At 39.2% G+C, this 22,195-nt stretch overlaps 1 long non-coding RNA gene across 1 annotated transcript; it reads left to right on the forward strand.

The window, feature by feature from the left end:
* Positions 1-19,509: 19,509 nt before the first annotated feature.
* LOC131467311 (uncharacterized) lies at positions 19,510-21,227 on the forward strand. The gene is made up of 3 exons (XR_009241488.1): positions 19,510-19,891; positions 20,110-20,345; positions 20,494-21,227. It is a non-coding gene; the product is annotated as an uncharacterized LOC131467311 (long non-coding RNA).
* Positions 21,228-22,195: the final 968 nt, after the last annotated feature.

The raw sequence follows: 22,195 nt of genomic DNA on the forward strand, positions 1-22,195 counted from the left end.
AGCCTACTTTGATTTGGCACAGGTTTTCATGTCAGATGCCCTTCGCCGGATGCATCAATGAAGTGCTTTGGAATGGTGGCAGCCTCTGTAAAGCAGGGCGCTTTATATACAAAAGGCTTATTCTAAGGCTACAAAAAACAAACTGTTTCAATGTTAAAGCTTCTATGCACTTCTACAAGCATACATATGGGGATAATATTCAGTTTCTGCCGATTAACTCTACTAAATGGACCGTAAAAATTGTTAGGTATTGTTATTGATCTGCATTACATCCAGTTAAAACTCTGCTATGCAATTTTGATTCCGTCTCTGTGGTATCAAGGGCATCCACCCTTTAGGGCTGTCTGAATTGAAATACAGTCACTATCATCACCTGTGCTCCAGATAGTTTCAAACTAAAAGCTTAAAACGTTCCTCTTTCCCCAAAACTCACTTTTAAAATATGTCAAGTGACAGAAATTAGGTTTGGATTGAAAAATGACATTACTCAACACATGCCGCTCATGTAGGGTATACCTATAGAATTATCTTTCCTCCATAATTTGTTGCCTGATGCGACTGAGGCCCTATCCACACTGACAGTGTAAACAATGTTTTTCTTTGTCGTTTTGAAAACATTGCCCATAAACATTGTTTCAGGAAATGAATTTACAGAAAACCCCTCAAAACAACTTTAAACACTGTAGTACATTTGCAGGCCTGTACGTGGCGCTGTAATGCTGCTACAGCAAAAATGGAGGAGATGAACTTGATTATGCTTTTTTCTCTATTAAACCATTATTCAAATGAGTATATATTACAATGTATCACAGAAGCAGAGACAGAATAAGGAAAGCCATTGCGACTAAGGATAGGAAATAAACGTGATCATAAAGTGACCAAACAATCTCCAAAGACAGGACGAGCGTGATGACAACAAGGATGAAGATAGCGACAGTGAATGCCAGAGCAAGAGAGATGTGCCAATGTGCTCTTTGGGAGGTGGGAGTATGATAATGTCATACTCCCACCTTCCAAGTAGCACATTGACAATGGATAAAGTGTTGCCTCCAAAATCCTGTTGTGGAATTGACAGGGGTTGACCAATCAGGATTTCAACTACCAAGTTAGCTATCTGAAAAGGCTGGTCTGATGATAGGGTTTGGTTAATACAGAGACGTATACAATAATTAATAGAAGCATCCATTTGATCCAGTAAGACTTTTAAAACAATGGAGTTTTTCAAACCTGAGGTGGGTGAAAACCATAATGGCTCAAATTAAATTGCAGTGAATGGGGACATAATGGGAGCATCCGCTTGACATTTTCAAGTCATTTGAAATGAAATTATAAACTGAGCACTGGTGTTACCTTTCTTTCATCCACTGCTGTACAGCTAATTATTCTCAGTCATTCAGAGGATAGTCTCCAGCAGCACTGATGCTGGTTTGAATTAAAAAGAAAAAGGCAGTTGTGCCTCATCTCATTCCCCCCTCTATGTGAAACTCATATTTGCTTTTCATGACAAACATCTTAATACACACTCTTTGTCTCCATTGCAATTATTGCTGTACCAAGTGAGCCACAAAAAAAACATTGCCCTCCTTGTCACTGTAGCCACAATAGATAATTACTGGGTTGTTCTCTAAATTAAATTGTTGGTGGGACGATGTATTATAGTGTCGCCCTGGTGGATGAGAGAAAGGCTGACATAGCAGATCCTCATAGACTGTTTGATTAGATTCACACCACAGTGTGTGGGAGACAAACCCTTGTGTTGTAATTAAATGCAAACAGCCAAGCAAACCATAGTTCCTTTTTGATCTTTTCACCTGGTCAAACACAATACCCCAGATGCTTGCTTCTTGAGTGTTGCTTTAACATTTACAGGTCGGCCTCTTTCAGCACTGAGAGGCAATTAATGTAACCAAACATACCCATGGGAATGATTCACAGCCTCTCTGACCTTAACTGGATAACTGGCCATATAAAGCACCAAGACAAAAGTGCTTAGGTGTGATCACAGGCAACAATGCTGTCCGTTTGTGTTAGCTGGTAAACATGTTTGGAAAATAACTGCTGAAAGGTGTTTTCTCTGTCGTACTGGGTGGCTCATTGGCTGACAATGATGCAATGGTCAAATTTAACCTAATGTGGTTTATTTTTCAGCATGGTCTCCCCTGCGATCTACATACTTCTTCTGTGGGTGTTGCAGCGCTCTGATGCCCTTGGTATAGAAGCTCTCAATCTGATAGACAAAACGTCCTCAACAACAGATATTTACACTGCATGGACTGACTTTTTTTGTCTCTGGCTCGAAGGGGTCACAAGCTGTGACACCCACAGAGCTGAAACCTTCGTCATGCAACATGTTCATTATGCATTATACATTTATTATGCAACATTATTCAGTATTCTCTACTCCTTAACAGGAGATGCTTACAGCCTCATCAGTCAAACGTCTGTCATCCATCACTGTGTGGTGAACACATTGATGTTTTCTTCGGTGGTGGCTGTCGCAGGATGTCCAGACCTTGGGCCATCTTCAAGGCTCTCCCTACCCCTTTTGAATTCACCTGTCCACTATAGCACAGTTGATGAAGCTGGAGCATCATCCCATAATGTAGCAACCATGTCAGCATGAATGTCCTTGGGGGCGAACACTTTTTCTGCAGCATGTTAACAAAATGTCTCTAGTGCTATTTTTCCACAAGTCCACAATTAGCTATCAAATGTGGGTTTATCTGGAAGGAAACAATGCAGTTAGTATCGCGAAAGGTTGAATTTAATGTATGCCAAGTTTCATTGCTCTGGCATTACTCCTTCTTAGTCAGCCAATGACCTTTGCAGCCCAACCTCGTATGTATTTGCAAAAGGGATTTTTAGCAAAAATGCTATTCTTCACCAAGTTTTCAAAAATGATAAACTCCAGCACATGAAATCTTGTGAAAGTAATGCAGGGTTCACAGCATGGTGAGCTAACAGGAGCAGCTAAGGAGATACATTCAAAGATGTGATCTTGTAGTGGGCTAAGCTTAGAGGAGTAGTGAGATGTGTTAGTCACGAACAAGCCAGCTCTAAAAGCCGATTCTTTGTAGCAAACAAGAAGAGCCGACCCCTGTTGGGGAGAGCCTCATTTTCTGCACCATAAATTAGGCAGTCATTGAAGAAAGAGTTGTTAAATACATAAATACAATCATTGATAAAACATGTGTTTTGTGTCTTATATTATAAATACTCACAGTTGATCAACTAATGAAATACACATGCCCATTCCTAATTTACAAGATTAAAAAGGTTTTAGACAGATTCCTAGTTAGATTCACACATCGGTTTAAATTTTAATAAGCTCACAAGTGGAAATTTGATTCTCCACCTGCTTTAATACTGCAAATAAAGATGTCCACGCACAAATGGTGACAATGGATAAACCAGTGGACCAGACACTCGATTATCATTCAAGCATATCTTGCAGAACAGCATTTTCAATGGAGACAAAGTCGTTATAAACTCTAAACCAAGGTTGTGCTAAAGTCAGTGGCGAGTCACTTTATCCTGACAGCGACTGCATGCCTCTGCAAACAAAATGTCTTATCCTGCCTTCATCTGAAAGGCGTGGAGATAATTATCGAGGTGGGCCTCATCGGGAATTCATTACAAGCCGCGTTCTCTATGAGACAATGTGGCTATTATGTCAAAATCCCTGTCAGCTATTTTTATCATATCTGCTGCAGATCCAGTTGTTGATGAATTCATATAGGGAGATAATTACTTCAGACTCTGAAAAAAACCAGGATGGAGTTTGGCACACAGTGTAGGGAGGTTTGCCACAATCCAAGACCCCAGGGTGATCTGAGTCCAGGAAGAAAACAGGAAATGTATGATTACTTTGACATACTGAGCAGAGTATGAGAAGCTTATTGTCAACAGGAGCTTTAGGTTTGATTAACCAGGTTCCTCAAAACAAACTGTGTGCGACCTTGTTATATGTTGTGCATATATTTGCATATGTCATTTTTTGTTATTTAAGTTAGTATACTTTTTATTTTTATTTATTTCTTTTTATTATTTTGGTGTTATTGTTTGCTTATATCTATCTGTACATATGTTTAGGTATGGGCATATGTATATGTTAATATGTATCTTGTGATTTGTCGTTGTAACATTGACTTGTACCTTTCTATATTTTTCGGTAAAAATAAAATAAAAAGTTGATCACAAAAAAAAACAACTGTGTGCTAGTGCAATTCAAACATAAATATAAAAGGCTTAATTAACATGTGTTGGTGGAAACAATTAAGCTTAAGTATGTTTGTTGTTGTTATTGAACAAAGCATTATGTGTGTGTGTGTGCTGCGTCCTTTACCTGAAAACAAGTCAGTGACAATACTATCAGACCTGACTGAGGGACCGTTTATGTGAATACAGCAGCAGAGCAGGGGCGGGTGGGAACAAGAAACTGAAACTTTTAATGGCCTTTTCTTTATGTTTTCAATCAAACATCAGTCTGTTTGCTGCTGTCTCACCTGACTAGATCAATGTTGCGGTTGCCTCCACCTGTCTTCACCTAAAGCAAAACACTTCCTGTGTGCAGTGCGACACGATATAAACACCGCTATTCTGAGAAACACAAAGAGTTGTGTGGAGCAGCTTTGTGGAACTCATGAATATTTGAATGTAACAAACATTTGTTCAGACTTAAACACTACAGCATTAAAGTGACAGGTTTTTAAAGTTGTGGTTGTATGAGATACTGACACATACAGCTATCAGCACTGACTGCAAGAACCAGCTTGAGACACTAAAAGTAGCATAACTTTATTTCCTTATTTCACCATCAGACTACGGTGGCTGACAGGGCAAATGCACTGTAACGACCCAAAACACATGCAGGAGGAGAAACCAGCTGCATATTCACAAACGCTGAAGATTCCCAAAACACCGGTAAGTGCCAGTAAGGCTGGTCTACTGCTGCCCTGCTTGACCAGTAAGAGGACAGTGAGATGAAGCAACATATTGTTAAGAAAACTCCGCTGAATATTTTATTTGGTTAGCCTTTGGTTAAAATTCAAGTGTGTCAGAATTCCTCCACTCCCCCCTTCTGTTTTTCAAGCGCATCAGTAGGATGTGGGAACGATCGTGCCCTTTGCATACCAGAAAAGATGTCATTCAACATTTGCATATTAAACTTCTGCTTCAAAAAGTAATAAAATGCATGGTTTGGCTGGTTTGTGCTCTGGGGCTGCTATAGCAACATGTTGGTGAAAGATGGCAGCCTCCTTAAAGCAAGCTGGTAAAATTGTTTTCTCTTTGTGTTTTCAGTGAAAGCAAGGGCCCGTCCACAACAGGTTTAGATATTTCCTGAAAAGACGCCGTCATTACAGGGAACTCTTTGAAAATGGCAAAGAAAAAGATTGTTTACGTTTGGTGCCGTTTCTGTCTGGACGTGGCCTAAGTCTCTCTCTGGTTGATTCTCACTGCAGGGAGTGTCGTCAGAGCTGACTATGTGTCGGTGCCTCATACAACCACACTCTAAAACTGTGACTTTAAGAGACAGAACTATAACTATAACAATGAATGTTAACTAATTAAAAAAAAGGAATGAATTACAATACTGTGGTGAGGTAAATTAACAAAAGCGTGTGATATAACTGAAAGCTAATACAGTATACACAGGGGCAGGATTTTAATACAGTGAAAGAGCAACTGTGGATAAAAAGGTTCATTCCCATTTAAGAGGTTCACCTCTGACTTATAATTACTCCTCGCTGAGCTTTTGAAAAAATAATTACCTTAATAAAGTTTAAGAGGCAGGAGATAGACATGGACCTCTGCTGAATAGGATCACATTTTATAAAGTGTTTCCAGTCGTACTGTACATTTAAAAAGTTAAGTGAAGAACGGCAGCTCATTACTATCAATTCCCCTTAGAGACAATGTGTTTTGACTTTGGTTTTCCCTGAGGGGAAATGTCTAGAGAGAAAATGTGCCTTGGCTCTTTTTCGGAATATTCTGTCCATCACACGTGTGCCACATTTAAAATCATTGTCTCTTGTGCCGCTCTTGTCAGCTGCCTATCTTTTCCGTTACCTACACCTATAGACTGTCTGTAAAAATGGAAACAGTATCCCGAAAGTGTCTGAAACCTATGTTAATTTCATCAAGGGGGCAACTTCATTTAAGTGTGGCTAAAATGAGCCTACTTCTCACTAGATTTATAACATCAATAAACATTTTCCTGAGAAGCTAATGCTCTCAATTACTACATCAGTAGTCCATTTTGTTAATGTAGGTCCCATTTAGAGTCAATAGAGCGTAAGGGATGTCCTGAATAAATGATAGCAAGTCAGTAACATTCACAAAGGTTTGTGGAGTTGGTTTGCAAATGTGTCTCCTGTTGATCCAGCTGATTATTTTGATTAATAGGCTATAAATGCTCTGATCAATCACAAATCTATTGCTCAAATTAAATTGTGTTATAGCAGTTTGATAATGTTGCATTCAGTATGTATCAGAATAGCACTTAAAAACTGGTGATTTAATAAAAACAAAAAACAGGATCTAAACTCAAGGCTTCAACATGGCAACCAATGGATGACATGATGGGATGTAACTTTGTTACTGTTTATCCCAATAGTAACAGACAGCAATGCAAACTTCATTTCGACGTGAGGACTACAGTTCATATGATTATAATAGCGTGGAAGATATTATAATCTTGTTTAAAAAGCATCTTGCAAAGGACTGAGTAGAAGTGATGACCTTTAGACCTCAGATCTGCTCATTTTCATAACACAGAAGAGAGGGGGAGAGATTTGGTAATTCAGACCTTTTTCATCACATCCCCTCCATCACCAGTCAGGTGTGACAGCCTTTTAATTAACCTGAGTGACATCAAATGATCACATTCATCATGTGGACATTCACTATCCACACAATGTTACTTGAATACAGAGAGGAAGGACAAGAGGAGACAGCAGTATCTCTTCCACTGCTCCATGACTACGTGTAGAGTAAGTGCTAATATTCATTATCTGAGCATGAATCATGTGTTTTGTTTCTCCGAGAAAAAACACACAGCTTTTTATTTGTTTTTCTGCAAACCATATATAGGGTTCCCACAGGTCCTTGAAATACTTGAAAGTTTGTGAATTTGACACAAACTTCCATGCCCTTGATGTGAGACTTCTTGCAGAACAATGAGCGAGTGACATTAAGCAACACAGAAATGCGATGCCTGGAAAATGTTCATTCCAAGATCTTTGGCTCACCAAAGAAAATGACAAAGACTGACTTTTCCAGATGCAAATCAATAAAAGTGGAAACCGTGGGCAAAGCGGCTCTTGCGGGTTGCCTTCCCATCTTAAGCTGTGTCAGCACATTTGGTCCTTGAATTTGAGGGAAACCATGTGAGGGAACCCTGAATATAGCTGAACATTATGCAGATGATGTATGTTTATTTATTTATTTAAAAAATACATAAATGTGGTGGCTTGTCACAGCCAGAAGACTGAAGACTGGAAAAAGTAAATGTCACAAAATTTGCATAATGTTTATTTTAATATCTCTAAAATGGTCAATGTAGAATAAAATGCACAACCAAGATTTTGGAATTTGTCCATCTCATCTCAGAGCACCAGACCAAATGTAGCCCAGCCAGAATAAATCCGGGCTATAGGCCAGCGTATACCCCTCTATGCCAGAGTATACCCCTCTTGTGTAAAGGGATTTTGATTGTATTTACACAGTATATTCACTCACTAATATACACAACGTAAGAAACTTAGAACTACTTCTACAAGTGCAATAAAACCGATACATTCAATTTAAAACACATTATTTACAATCTGCAGAGAGTTTGATAAATGTTTGCCTGTTTTAAGAGGAGTACAGAGAATACTGGATGATCCATCCCATGTCCCTCACTCTGAGTAAAAACGTTTACCATCTGGCAGAAGATACAGAATACATTTACATTGAAGCATTTAAGCAGACCCTTTTATCCAAAGCGACTTACAAAAGAGGAATAAGCTACATAGAAGTAGTCTGAGAGAGAACTCCACTAGGTAGGAACAGTGGACTGACAGAGGGTGAGAGTGCAGAAGTGGATTCAAGTGTAGAAGGAGAGGGGGTAAGGTAGAACAGAAGCTTCTCTTGGAAGAGCTGGGTCTTCAAGAGCTTCTTGAAAACCGACAGGGACGCCCCTTTTCCGGCAGCACTCGGTAGGTCATTCCACCAGCGTGGAACGACAGATGAAAATAGTCTGGATTGTCTTGTAAAGGGTAACAGAGAGAGCATTTAAGTAAATGGGAGCAGACCCATGAAGCACTTTGTAGGCTAGCATCCGTGATTTGAATCTGATGCGGGCGGCTAAGGGTAGCCAGTGGAGCTCAATGAACAGAGGGGGGACATGAAGACCAGACCCACCACTGCGTTCTGGACCATCTGTAGAGGTTTCACAGCACAGGTCAGGAGGCCTGTTAGCAGGGCGTTGCAGTAGTCGAGGCGGGCGATGACCAAGGCCTGTACTAGGAGCTGGGTAGCTTTTCATCTCCAAACTTTGTGCTTTCTAACCCTGTGCTTTCTTGCACAGTTGAGTTGATTGTCCCCCTTGCTTCTCAATCATAACCACGACTGTAATTATGATCACACGCTCCTTGTGGGAGCTTGTAATATTAACACAGGCAACACTGATGTGGGAGTCAGAGTCTCATTCACAGCATCCTTGGAAGTGTGATGAATTGCTGTGGAGCGTGAGCGAGAACTTAATCGATGTAAGATCACAGTCAAATAAATTTGCTGGATGCACTTTCACGTCAATATTATATGCATAGAATTTGCCGTACGTCCCGATCCACTGTTGTAATCCTTTCACTCCCGAGACAGATATGTGAGCGTCAATTTAATTATCTGGTCAGAGAATAATCATATCATAAACAGGCTCAGCTGCTCATCCTCTGCAGAGGAAGACACTCTTCACAGCATCTGGCTCTGGCTTAATTCCAGGTAAGACAATATCCAAAACACTCTGACTGGCGGAAGACCACCCAGTGTTCATTCATCACAGAGACCAGCCTGGCAAGCAGACTGTTGTGTGATTGATGATGTTGCTGGGTTTAATTACTTTAATTTGTGTTTTTGGCACTGTGTACCTAAACACCCCCCACCCCCAACCCCCCAGAACATGTCAGACAAAACCAATCTGGGTGACAAGGATTTACAGACCGGAGTTTCATCTTGTCTCCACCTTTTAACCACTCATCATTTGAGGATTAGGAGATGTTACAGGGAAAGGAAATACTGCCCCAGAGGAAACAGTACGGCCTGAGAGACAACTCAAGTCACCAAGTTCTTTCTGAAACAGTTGTCACACTCAATCACAGAAGGGGACGGAATTAAAACTGTGTCCAAGTCGTGACATTCAGAAAATAAAGGAACAAATCAGAGATTACATTTGAAATTAAAGATGGGTTATGTTAAGATATATTACTGGACACAATGGATACCTACACCAGTCTTGTCGGATTTTCTCTGCTGCACAACACAGCACAAACAGGCCTGAAGTTGCATGGATGATTTACTTTAGTCAATCATTTTTACCAGACGTACAAAGCTGAAAGAGAGGGAGCAAAATACAAATGAGGGGTTGAGCCCCTTATAACCCCCCTCTGGTTCTGGCACAGTTTTCAAATCCAAATCTTTTAAGGGTGAGGTAACTGGATGTGTATTAATAAAGTGTGTCAGTGAAGGAGCAGGAAAGACAATACATATGATCTCAAGGATACAATCTTGTTGGTCTACTGCTGCCTCATGTGGTCACTTTGTGTCACTGAGGTAAGTTTAAATGAAGGGTTTCAAACACTGTAGTCACAAAATAAGACATTTGAACTTAGTGATGGAGGCAGCAGTGGATCAACAACTCCTGTGTGCTGTGATGTCAAATTGTTCATTTTCTCAATGGACTTTGGTGCAGAGTAAATGAGCAGTTTTCCAAGTGTACACTTCTTTTTACTTAACAATCATCTGCTATGCTTTTCTGAATCAGTCACTATATGTCTCTAAATCAACTTTTGTTTTATTGTTGAAAAAAAAGTTGGGCTGTTTTTTTTTTCTGAATTAACACGATACTTTAAAACCAAGAGAAGATTTCATTCTCTCCTCAAGAGCTTGGGTAAACATGTCCCACTTGTTTAGGTATAGAAGGATAGAAACTGACTGATATGATCAATAACTTTAGTGGAAAGTGATCAAAACATGGACTTCTCCTCACACATACCAACTACAATCTAATTTACATTTTGAAAAAGCCGTCCTCTGAGCTGGACTGGACTTATTTTACACTGGCACAGCCGACTCTCGAATCGGGAGGACACAGGTGCCATTTACAATGTGCATGACCACAGCCAGAATAATGTTTTGAGGATTTTATTCAGAATAAAAATGATCTTCACACTTCCATGTCATAATACAATTGTGATTGTTTAAAGAAAAACTGCAAATGTGACTGAACTCGAATGAGAGTCTGTCAAACATCCAGACACGGGTTCAGTTATATTTCACCCAATCAGTGTTCACTTCTGTGGTTTATGACTTATGAAGACAACGAGCCCAAGCAAAGGGATCATGCACTCACTCACTCACTGACAGAAAGATGAGATATTGCCACTTCTCTTTGGTGTTTATTTTTGGAGCGGAGGAGTCGACAGACTGCTTACTTGACAAGAGAAGCGGCACCTCGAGGCCACTGAGCCTCTCCTCATGCAGAGCAACCACTTTTAAGCGAAAGCAGTCACTGTCAGATTCCCCTGCAGTTAAATACTGCTCATCCAGCTGGACAGCTACTGGATGACAGACAGCCCAAACTACAGACTTGGACATTAATTACAGTCTGAAACCCTGATTAGATGTGGGACTGCTGTCCTTTAATCAGAGAGTGGCAATATAACGAACGTGGGGGAAGGGGGAGTTAGTTGCTCAGATTTCATCTTCTCTTCTTTCTTCAAGTGAATAATCTCTGGTTTCCTTGCTCCATATTATCATTAAAACTATGGAATTCGGTTTGTGGACAAAACAAGACATTTGTGAACATCCTCATTTCCACAAACTAGTGAAAAATCATATGTGAAAGGCTATTTCCCTACTGTGTGCACTTTATTTGTGTGCATTTTGACCAAGCAAAAAGTACTCAAAATGTTTAGAATCTGATAGAATTTGTGAAATATGGAATAACGTCACAGTTCAAAGTTCACTTGGCTGGTTTTTATGAACAAAAAGAACAGAAAAAACGTTTTGTGAATTCTGCACAATTACTGCTACTTTATGACAACTAAAAATGTGATATAAAATGAGTCATAACTTTGATTCAACAACAAAAAAAACATATTTTTTAAAAGCCTAAATATGTGACCTATAAACACAGACCCCAGGATGTCCGTATAAGGAGTTGTGTATTATTCCCACATCAATTTCCATGGGTGCACCTGCCGATCCGTGCCGCATGAGCACTAAGGGTTAAAGCCAGAAAACGAGGAAGAGGAATATTATTATTTTATTGCATTGTTATTATTGATATAAAATAATTCTTTCTTCTGTCCTGTCCTTATTTTAACGTGCACACAAATGACTAATTAACAGTCTATCATCATAACACTGCTTAACTATATTAGGTGTACAGTGTGTATTTAGGTCTCCATTAGCAGCATGAGCTATTATAAAAGGAAGGTGTTTGTGTATTACACATACAGTATACAGCATGGTAAGTCATGCAACAAACATGTGTATGTATATATATATATATAATTCTGGCGATTGGGTTGAACATGCATATTTTTCTCTTGATGCTGCATTGTTTTCTTTTCATGAATTTATTAAATCCACAAATGTTCTATCTTACATTCAACTGTGCGTGTTCCCATGACAGAAGTCTTCACTGTCACACAACCTCTCAGGGAACAACCTGACGACTCTGTGTGGTAAATAACATGAAAAGAGTTTCATTCCTCAGTAAAGTCGATGCATGTCGACATCGGTGACAGTTGCGAGAAACAACCACCCACACGACTCTTGGTGCCCATAGGCGTTCCTCAAGCACACACCCGAACACATGCGCTGCTCACAAACTTCCACATTTACAAAGGATTAAAAGTAGAAAGGTTACAATTCTCATGAGGGATGTCTTTGAGTGAAAGGACGACGGATATACATTTGTCTTGCAGCACTCATCATTGTTCACTAATCGCCAGGTATAGAACAAATTATATTTTTGCTGCACCCATCCATCCATCCATCCATCTTGTACCGCTCCATCCTCCACATGAGGGTCGCGGGGTTGCTGCACGGGTGTACGCACGGGTCAGCGTTTCCTATTAAAGGCTGCACGTTTCCCGTGAAGTTTGTTTCTTATAAATCTCAAACTATGCGTAGAAAGTGGTTTACGCCTTCTTTTGTGGCCCCAGGTCTAGAAATCATGAAAACTCATTACTTCTGTGCCATCACCTTTGGCCCATAAAAAGTAAAATAGTGATAAAAATGATAATTAAATGTAATAAACAAGTGGGTTATGGTTACAAACGATTCAGTCTCTGTGCATGGTCCATATTTACAACCAATTCTTCCACAATTCTCAGAAAAAAATGCAATAAGAAACAAAGTGAAATTCATTTTCAAAGACATTCAAACAACACATTAAACGAGCGCATGTCAAGTTTCAAACTTGGGGGTAGATTACCTGATTGTGGCTTTTTTGACAAATTATAGGCAACATAAATTTCAACATTGTAGTCAGAATTTGTATTGAGGTTAAACCCTCTTACCTTTGAATGCTTTCATTTGGATGGTATATAAACTTATAATAGGAAGAATGTTGCTACATCATTGCTACAGTACGACTCAGAGTACCTGGAGTTTCACTGTGTTACTCTACTTTTACTCTGTTTGTACAAATTATGCACCAACAACAATGACTTAGCAGCTAGCGTTTAATATGTTAATATGTTAATTTTTGGCAATTACCTTCTAAAAATGGCTTTTTCTCGTTATATTACGATTCATGTTTATTTTGTTTTAAATTGAAAGTCCTCCAAAGGTTTTAACGAAAACATATTTCAATTACACACAATGGAACTGTTAATATGTTTATACTGTCGAAGCGTCTTTGGCTACACACGAAAACAACATTATTTCACACTTACAACACAGTGTAAGTGGAGAGCTTAGCATTCAAATCAATCACAGACAATTAAATACAGTTTAACAGACAGGCATTACATTATGGGAAGATTACAACAGTGCACATTTCATCAAAGGAAGTCAGTGGAAAAGAAAATGCTGCGCAGGCTGTACATAGAAATAATGTCAAAATGGAACTAAGGATTTGCTCAGATGTGTCTAAAAAAAATCCTCCCAGAGGGAAACAATTCAGCGAAGCAAAGGGTCAGCAGCAGAGCTTCACCTCCAGATGTTGGAACAGAATATAATAGAATACAATAGAATAGAACATAATAGAATAGAATAGAATAGAATAGAATAGAATAGAACATAATAGAATAGAATAGAATAGAATGAGCCTATATTGTCTCCCATGAGAGTATTTTGTCCTGGGCAACAGTCCACAGACAGACTACCTTGTACTTTACCATGTAGGTGACTGGTATAAGCTTTAAACACAAATGTGATGCAACAATTTTCTTTGTGCCGGGTGTGAAGGCATCATAATTCTGAAATATACGCTTTTCTTATTTGGCCAGGAGAGAGCGTCAATACCAAATCAGTGAGCAAGAACTGTATTTGTATTGGTTTTATAATTACATGCACGTATTTAACTGTAATGCAGAGACATACTCTCTCTCTCTCTCTCTCTCTCCTTCTCTCTCCCTAACAAAGGTTAAAGGTAATGCATAAGACTTATTCTGCCTCACAACCCAAAGAATTGTGTAACATCTGTGGGAGGTTGATAGCATTTTCTGATCAGTGCCGGTGACTCAACCGGCACTTTGCCTGATTTTTGGCTTTCAGAGTTTACTTTTATACTCAGAGCTCTGTTAAACACACCTTCATGCTGGCATGTTCAATTGCTCATCATCGCAGTGTGCAGTTACATTAGACATTAGACAAAAAAAAAACTAGAACAAATTATAGTCAGAGCCAAAGAAAAATGTTCACATTTTTTACTTCTATTGATCAATGTGATGCAAAAAGGGTTATAATAATATTATGGCAACAGTGGATACATTTAATGGAACAAAGAGTCATGATAAAAATCATTTAAGTGGCCAACATTTACTTTAAGAAACCATATATTCTACTAGATTTACTAAAAGAAACCATATATTCTACTAGATTTACTGAAATAAACCATATATTCTACTAGATTTACTAAAAGAAACCATATATTCTACTAGATTTACTGAAATAAACCATATATTCGACTATATGTACTAAAAGAAACCATATATTGTACTAGATTTACTAAAATAAACCATATATTGTACTAGATTCACTAAAAGAAACCATATATTCTACTAGATTTACTAAAAGAAACCATATATTCTACTAGATTCACTAAAAGAAACCATATATTCTACTAGATTTACTTCACCTGGATTGCTCACCTTAGCATTAGACTGAGATCTGCAAGTCGACCTGGGTAGGCTGCTTCAGATCTCGGGGCCACGTCATGCAGACTCTCTGAGACCAGACGTTGGTCCTCACATGTGCCTCTTCAAAGCACGTGCTCCTTTGAGAACTTACAGGTACCTGGGAGGACCAAGAACCAGAAGCTGGTGGAGCAGTGTAGGAGGGCAGGCTGGAAGGCACCCTGCAAGCCAGCTGAATTGGTGAGCAGAGGCTTTGCTCTGTGCAAGGACTGCAAGCTGCTTTTCACACCATGTTATTTTAATAATTACCGTGCACATGTGTCATTCTGTTGGAAATAGCATTCAGATCAGTCCTCGTCATTTAAGGCAAAGACCGGCTGATGCTTCACAGACGACCACATTTCCGTGTTCCTGCTCTTATTCTTAATTATTTATCTTGTTATCCCGAGATAAAGCATTAATTTATCTCGTTATCATGGGATGATAACAACAGGATTATCCGTTAGCTCTAGATATAGAGATTGTGACTGTTCTCGGCTTCTGTACTTATGTTTCTTTTATTATCTCGGGGTATTTGCCAGGGGCAGGAACTGTGAGGGCCCTGTTTCTCTCTTATTTAAATGATGTAATGTGTTGATCTCCACTCTTCACTCAATGCTAGTGCAAGCGCAGCTGATCATCATCCTGAGGAATATCCTACTTTTTGAAAGTATGTTTACTAGTCTGGATGGTTTAATGTCTCTAATTCCCATAGACTATACTGTGATGATTCAACAGGACCATTTAACGGTGTTCGAGGGAAAGGGTCTTAAACTGTCAACGTGTCCTTGTCCGAGCCAATGGCAGGATTAAGTAGAGGGATCAGGGAATGTGTCCATGCATGAATAAAAGCATTGTTCAAATACAGACTCACTGTTCTGATTTTAAATGAGACAAGAAAGCACTGGCTACTTTGATAGTATTGTATACACCTCTCTTTTGTAGTTTGCCAAGGACCTTGTAGAAGGCAAGCTGTCACCAAGCAACAGCTACTGCAAAAATGGAACCTCTTGTTGTGTTTGAAAATATGACTTTTTCGATGACGAAGAGACAAAAGACTCTGCCTCATCTAAATAAAGGATTGCTTTGATTCAGACAAATGTGACACCAAAAAGGTCCACCCACAACACTTGCAGACCTCATTTAAAAATGCAATCAATAAAGTTTCATCTCACTTTTTATTCTGTGCCACTGGGTTTTAACCACCTTGTATGTCAATCATGATCTTACGCCCATCAAGTTAAATACCACCGCTACATTTAAATAAAGCAGAGGTGTCAGGGTCAACAATAAGTCATTCAATGCGGAACATACATAAACATTTGATCATTATATCATGAGTGCCTTCCCTCCCAAGGGTTGCTAGAGATCACAACCACTGTTAACATGATGCCAGCACACTTGTTGTAGAGTGTAGTGCACTTGACAGCAGCTCAAGCTAAGAGAAGATGAAATTATATGATGAAAATATTCCTGTGGGAGGATAATTGATATTACATTTATCAAGCTATTAACTCTTGTGTGTTATCATAAGGAGATAACCCTAAAATAGCCGCAGTATCAATTTCATTACCATCATAAAAACAAGCGATTGGGGATCATATAATATCGTACCGTATATCATTCTTAAATAAAGAGTTTGTACATTTCATTAAGTTTACGGACATTGTCATGTGACCACTTCATATCAGAAGAATGAAAAAAGGAAGAAAAGAGCAAGTTAGCTCTAAAGAAATACCTTTGACTAGACTAGATTAGATTAGATTAGGAAGTAAAATTTAACAAATACACATGATTACACCAGATACAACGGCAATCAAATTAAAAATACTGGCAGAATGAAACAGATTTTCTTTTTCTTTGGGCTTCTCTAAGGATCGTCACATCAGATCATCTGGTTTTCACTCTTACAGTGACCTGCATACTTCCTCACACAACCCTCCCTTCATTTATTTGGGTGTGTGACCAGCCGGTATCTGAGAAGGCGTTCCCTTTCAACTAGGCCATGTGCTGCCGCTACCATATAAACATAATTTACATGAACCGTGAATACCGGTAGTGGTGATTGTGATCAGTGTAGCCAGCATTTCAATAATGTTTGCTACATTTCTGATGACATGTCATGGTCCTTTTATGAATGTTGTACATACAGCTCCTTTGACAGTATCAAACTTTGGATTGAACATTTTACTGTGGTTATCATCCGCAAAAATATCTCCATATTGAAAGTCAAGTTGCATTCGATGCCAGTGAACATCAGAAGTTTTTTTGTGATTTTTCTTGATCATTTGCTTGTGACACTTCATCAAAATCTCTCTCAGTGCCTGTGTCGTCTGAGTGGATATCGACAGCAGGTGATTAAAATGTCTTTCTCTCCCGTCTCAAGGCTCTAACCTCCAAAGAAAATGACCCAGGGCGTCATAATCAATTATCCACAACTAATATGGGTGCAACACATGTAAATTGGGTTCAATTGTAATATATCGTATTTGACACCACAATTCACCGGACTCATCTATATGAATCAAATACATCCTATGACCTAATCTGACACTATTCCCTCTGTGAACGAATCAGTCAGAAGGTGAATGTCCCCCCCGTGTGCAGTATAGATGTCCACATGCATATTTTATTTACCTGGACACTTCTATTGATGATTCACTACAGAGAGCAGATTCACCATTAAAACCAGAGTGTTCAAACGCCCTCTGTATTGATCCTGAGCAATGTAACCTCGCTGAATGGCTTAGTTAGGCATCTTAGAAAGTGTGAATCAGCAGAAAAAAAAAGGTATTGTGGAGAAAAGTAATGGCACAGAGGCAGCAGTCTGTCTGCGGCTCTACTACTTGTTTATGAATCCTCGGAGGTGTAAAGGTTGAGAACTGTCATCAGATTAACCATTGATTTCAATTAGTGCTGCCTGCTACTAAACAACCTTTGTCTGTCTGTGATCACTGACTTCTATTGATCCCCAGGCTTGTTCCATTACATTTGATTGCCACCGGGCTCCACTATCAGCCATGCAACCCCCCCCCCCCCCCCTTTTTTTTTTGTTTTTTGTTACCACTTTTCCACCATTGTTCTCTGCATCCAAGCCCAGCTATGACACTACATCCACTCCCGAACCTTAGCATGAACAGCAGCCAGTGCGAAGATGCTGATAAGGTGAGGCTATGCACGCGCTCATGCAGGTCTCAGAAAGGTCAAACGAGGTTACTTGACAGGAATAAAAATGGGCTGTAGGATGTTTCACTGCAAGTATCACGGACAAACCAGAGATCAATTTCTTCAAGCCACAATTTGCACACGTGGCCTATCTTTCTCCCAGGAAGATGAAGTAAACAATTACTATAGATGAGTACATTAATGGGATCATTTGATCTGAAGTATAAAGAGTACTACACTACTACCTAGTTACTTTTTTATTGCTGAGCAGCAGCAGCTTTGCTAAATCACGCCACCGGATTACAATTTCAATCACGGCCTTGACGCAAATTCACTGCACTCAGAACATCACCATCTATTCTGTGTTCAGTGAAACACAAAGAAGCAATTAGTACTTTCAAAATGCCTCGTGAGTGTGACTGTGGAAAACCTAAGGAGTTCTTAAAAGTCTCAGATTAGTTTATTGATTCCTTTAGAATGATTTAAGTATTTTTCCTTCAAGGAGGCTTTGTAAGGCACAATGTTGTTCTTCAGCCGCAAGCCTACCTTTATAAGAGCTTCGGTCTCTCTCCCAGTGCAGGGCTATTAGGCTACTTGAATGGCTGTCACATTAGCAATCATGTAAGGGGATCATGAATCTTTAAGTCCGTCTTGATTGAATTTAAGAAATGTCTCGTAGGGTTACAGTGAGTGCCACTCAGGGACATTTGCCGGGTTTTAATCTTGTTGGTGCTGAGCATCCATCGCCTGCCATGTAGAGGAGAATGACAGAAACGAGATGATGATGTCAAGCTCTGCCCCTCCTGATTTTAGGAGAGGGCATATTAATACTGAGGTTTGAATGAAGACGAATGTACAATATACAGAGGTTAGAGATAAGCTTTTGTTTTTAAGGTATATTAAGTGTAAGAAATGACTGCGATATATCATCAGAGATTAAGGAAACATTCATTCTCCACTGTTAGTATAACAGTATGTTTACTAGTGGTTAATGTCAAAGAGAAATTCCAAATGCCAAAGTGTTTGTCTTTTGCAAAGTACCAAGCAAAGAAAAGGCCAAACGTCCCCATCCTAATCTCAAGTATCACTATGGCCCAATCTGGGAATTTGATTTTTTGTCACAGTCTCTCATCTCTCCTTACTTTACATTACATTACTCCTCTCTTTTTTTATTCTCCCCCCTTTCTGTCCCCCACCTCTCCTCCATCCCTTATTATCCTCTCGCCCCAAGCAGCCGAGGCAGATGCTGCACATCTTTGAGTCTATCATGGTGTGAACTGTTGGGCTTCTTTCTTTCTTTGCCTTACCAGACGAGTAAAATGTGATTGGGCTTGATTGTTCTGTGAAGTACATTTTTGTTAAAAAGTGCTTTACAAATAAAGTTTATAATTATTATAATCATTATTATAACTGACCAAAGTACAGTAGATTAAACTTGTGAAATGGAACTTAAAGCGTCTAAGTTTGGGTGTTTGAAAATATGGTCATCCTTTAGGCAAATATCTTATTTACATCCAAACGACTAAACATGTAATATCACGTCAAGTTTGTTAAGTTAAGTCACTCATGTCTACTTACTCATGTCTACTTACTTTATTTATTTACTTAACTTTTCCCTCTCATTTCAGACCCTGACTTCCTCCCCTAGTGTGATTTCCCGCCACTTTGATTGTCTGCCCCGCCCCTGATTGCTTTCACCTGTTACCACCTACCTCCTGCATAAATAGTCCTGAGGGGTATTCCAGAAAGCAGGTTCAACACACTCTGAGTCTATCCCTGAACTCTGAGTTGACTTACTCTGAGTCGGGAAACTCTGAGTATCCGGTTCCAGAACAGCTGATCTGAGTTAGTTCAATCAACTCTGAGTATGTTAACCTCGAGGTACGCGCGTGCACAACCACTGAAAAAAGCCATCATCAATGGAGCCCCGATACCACGAGTCACCATGACAACCGAGAAAAAAAAAGATCAACATATTTCAGTGCGAAGGAGTTGGAGATCCTTATGCTGGGCTACGGAGAATATGAGCACATATTTCACCGCGAATGCAACACAGCTGCAGCAGCGAAGGAGAGAGAGACCGCATGGGAGAAAATTGCTGCCCGAGTCAACGCGTAAGTTTGAATGTACTATTCCATTGACGTAACATTTAACCGTAAGATCGTACCATAGCCTATAGTTATGTATATATGTATATATATGTATATGTGTGTATATATATATATATGTATATGTATATATATATACATATATGTGTATATGTATGTATGTATGTATGTGTGTGTATATGTATGCCTCCTTTTTAACAAATATATATCCACCCACCCAACAGTTGTGGATGGTGTAATCTGCCTGGTTCAGCCTCCGACTGAAACAATTGTTAACCCTGCAGCTGTAAGTATTCCATACTCAGATCTTGCCTCAGATGGTAGTTCAAAGTATTCTGAAACAGTATATTTTCCTGCATCACAGGAGGAGGAGGAGGAGGAGGAAGAGGAGGAGGAGGAGGATGATGATGAGGAAACGCTGTCTGCTGCCACAGGGAGAGATCCGGAGGGGCCTACTGAAGTGTGTCTTAATATTATGTATAGCTACTGGCACTGCTCTACCCATTCATATTCATTTACATTCTTGAGTGGAATTTGGAGTTTGACATGTACACTGAAGTGATGAGCATAGATAATGGACAAACTAGCACATCCTTGTCCTTCAACAGAACATGGCTGGGCATCACCAAGAGGAGGGTCCATCAACTTCTAGAGCACAGCTTGACACAGTGAGATTTTCAGTCAATACCATGTTAAATCTGTATGTAGAACTGCAGGAATTAAATGTCGTCCATATGTTTCCCAGTTGCCGGTAAAAGAGTTGTACAGGGTGCACCTAATGAAAACCATTCAAAAAACTGAGAAAGAAATGGTGTACCTGGACCGGCAAATCAGTAAAACAGACTTGGAAATTCTATTACTTGAACGCCAGTTGAGGTGGGTGCATTGTCATGGTGAAACAGGTGAATATGTGAAATATGTTAATAGTTGGAACTATATTACAAATCCTGACTGTTGCTTTTGTACTTTTAGAGAATAAAGAAGAACCAAATCACATGTGAATTTGTCTTTTATTTTTAATCAAAACGTCTAATCTGGGTCGGAAGATTCTCGCACGACGTAATGCATTTCTAATAAATACGGCTTCGATGTCGATTGGATTTCTAATGAATGGGCAATCCGTGTCTAACTGCTTTCTTCGTGTGGGAGAAGATAGGTAGAAACTCTGGGTTTCTTATAGTAAACCTGCCAGCGAGCAGGTTATGTTCACAGACTAAGTTACTGCAGTAACAGACCCAGAGTTTAAGTTACCTCTCTTTCTGGAACGGATAACTCAGAGTTTCCCTCATCTCAGGGTTAACAAACTCAGAGTTCTCACATAACCCGCTTTCTGGAATACCCCTCTGGTCTTCCCCTGTCATGTTGCCAGTTTGTATCGTTTGGTCCAAGAGTTATGTCGCCAAGTTCTTTCATTGCAAGTTATTCATGTTTCCCTGGATTGGTTTACCCGTGTTGAGATTTGTTTTATCCTCCTGACGAGCGCCTTTTGTTAATGTTTTTGATCCTCCTTGTGAGCGTTTATATTATTACTAAGTAAACTTTCTGTTAGACTTTGCATTGATGTTGTGTCGTGCATTTGAGTCCTCCAGTCTCGTGTCTAAAAGCATAACAAAACGTTGGTTTTAGAAGTCAAAACAACAAAGTGAAACAAAAATAACTCTAAAAAATAGATAAATGACAAAACATGAACACATTTAAAATGTTTACTTGTGTAATGTGTCACTTAAAACGGTCCTTTTGCAGTGTACAGTATGTCTATATTACGGTGGCCTATAAGTGCAAACCAGTATTACAAAACTTGAAACAAATTTACAAATACAGAAACAAATGAACAAAACTTGAAACAAAGTTACATTTTCCAAAACAAATTTACAAAATGCAAAACACTTTTACAAATCCTGACACAAATTTACAAAAGCCACAGTCCTTACAGGAAGGGAATTTCCCAATTGCTGCGAGTGACCCTATTGCAGCCCTTGACGTACATAATAATGTCAGCGAGTCTCGACAGGTGCAATTTCCTTTATTTAGTAGCACCGTGAAAACTAAAAATAAACAGAAAGAAATTATTTAATACAAATCACATTTCCACAGTGCATTCAATCAAACCATAAAACACATAGAAATACTGTGCTTCAAAAAATAAACAACAGTAATAAGATTAGGCTTATAAAACAAATATTTGTTTACTATATACACACACACATAATATACCAGATACACACCTCACTCCGCTCACCAAGGGTGCAAAACTCACACATGACTGCTTCAAAACTTGCTGTTGGACTCAATTCCCTTGTAATTCGCTTT

The sequence above is a fragment of the Solea solea genome, chromosome 10, assembly GCF_958295425.1.
Source record: "Solea solea chromosome 10, fSolSol10.1, whole genome shotgun sequence".
NCBI classification, from domain to species: domain Eukaryota; kingdom Metazoa; phylum Chordata; class Actinopteri; order Pleuronectiformes; family Soleidae; genus Solea; species Solea solea.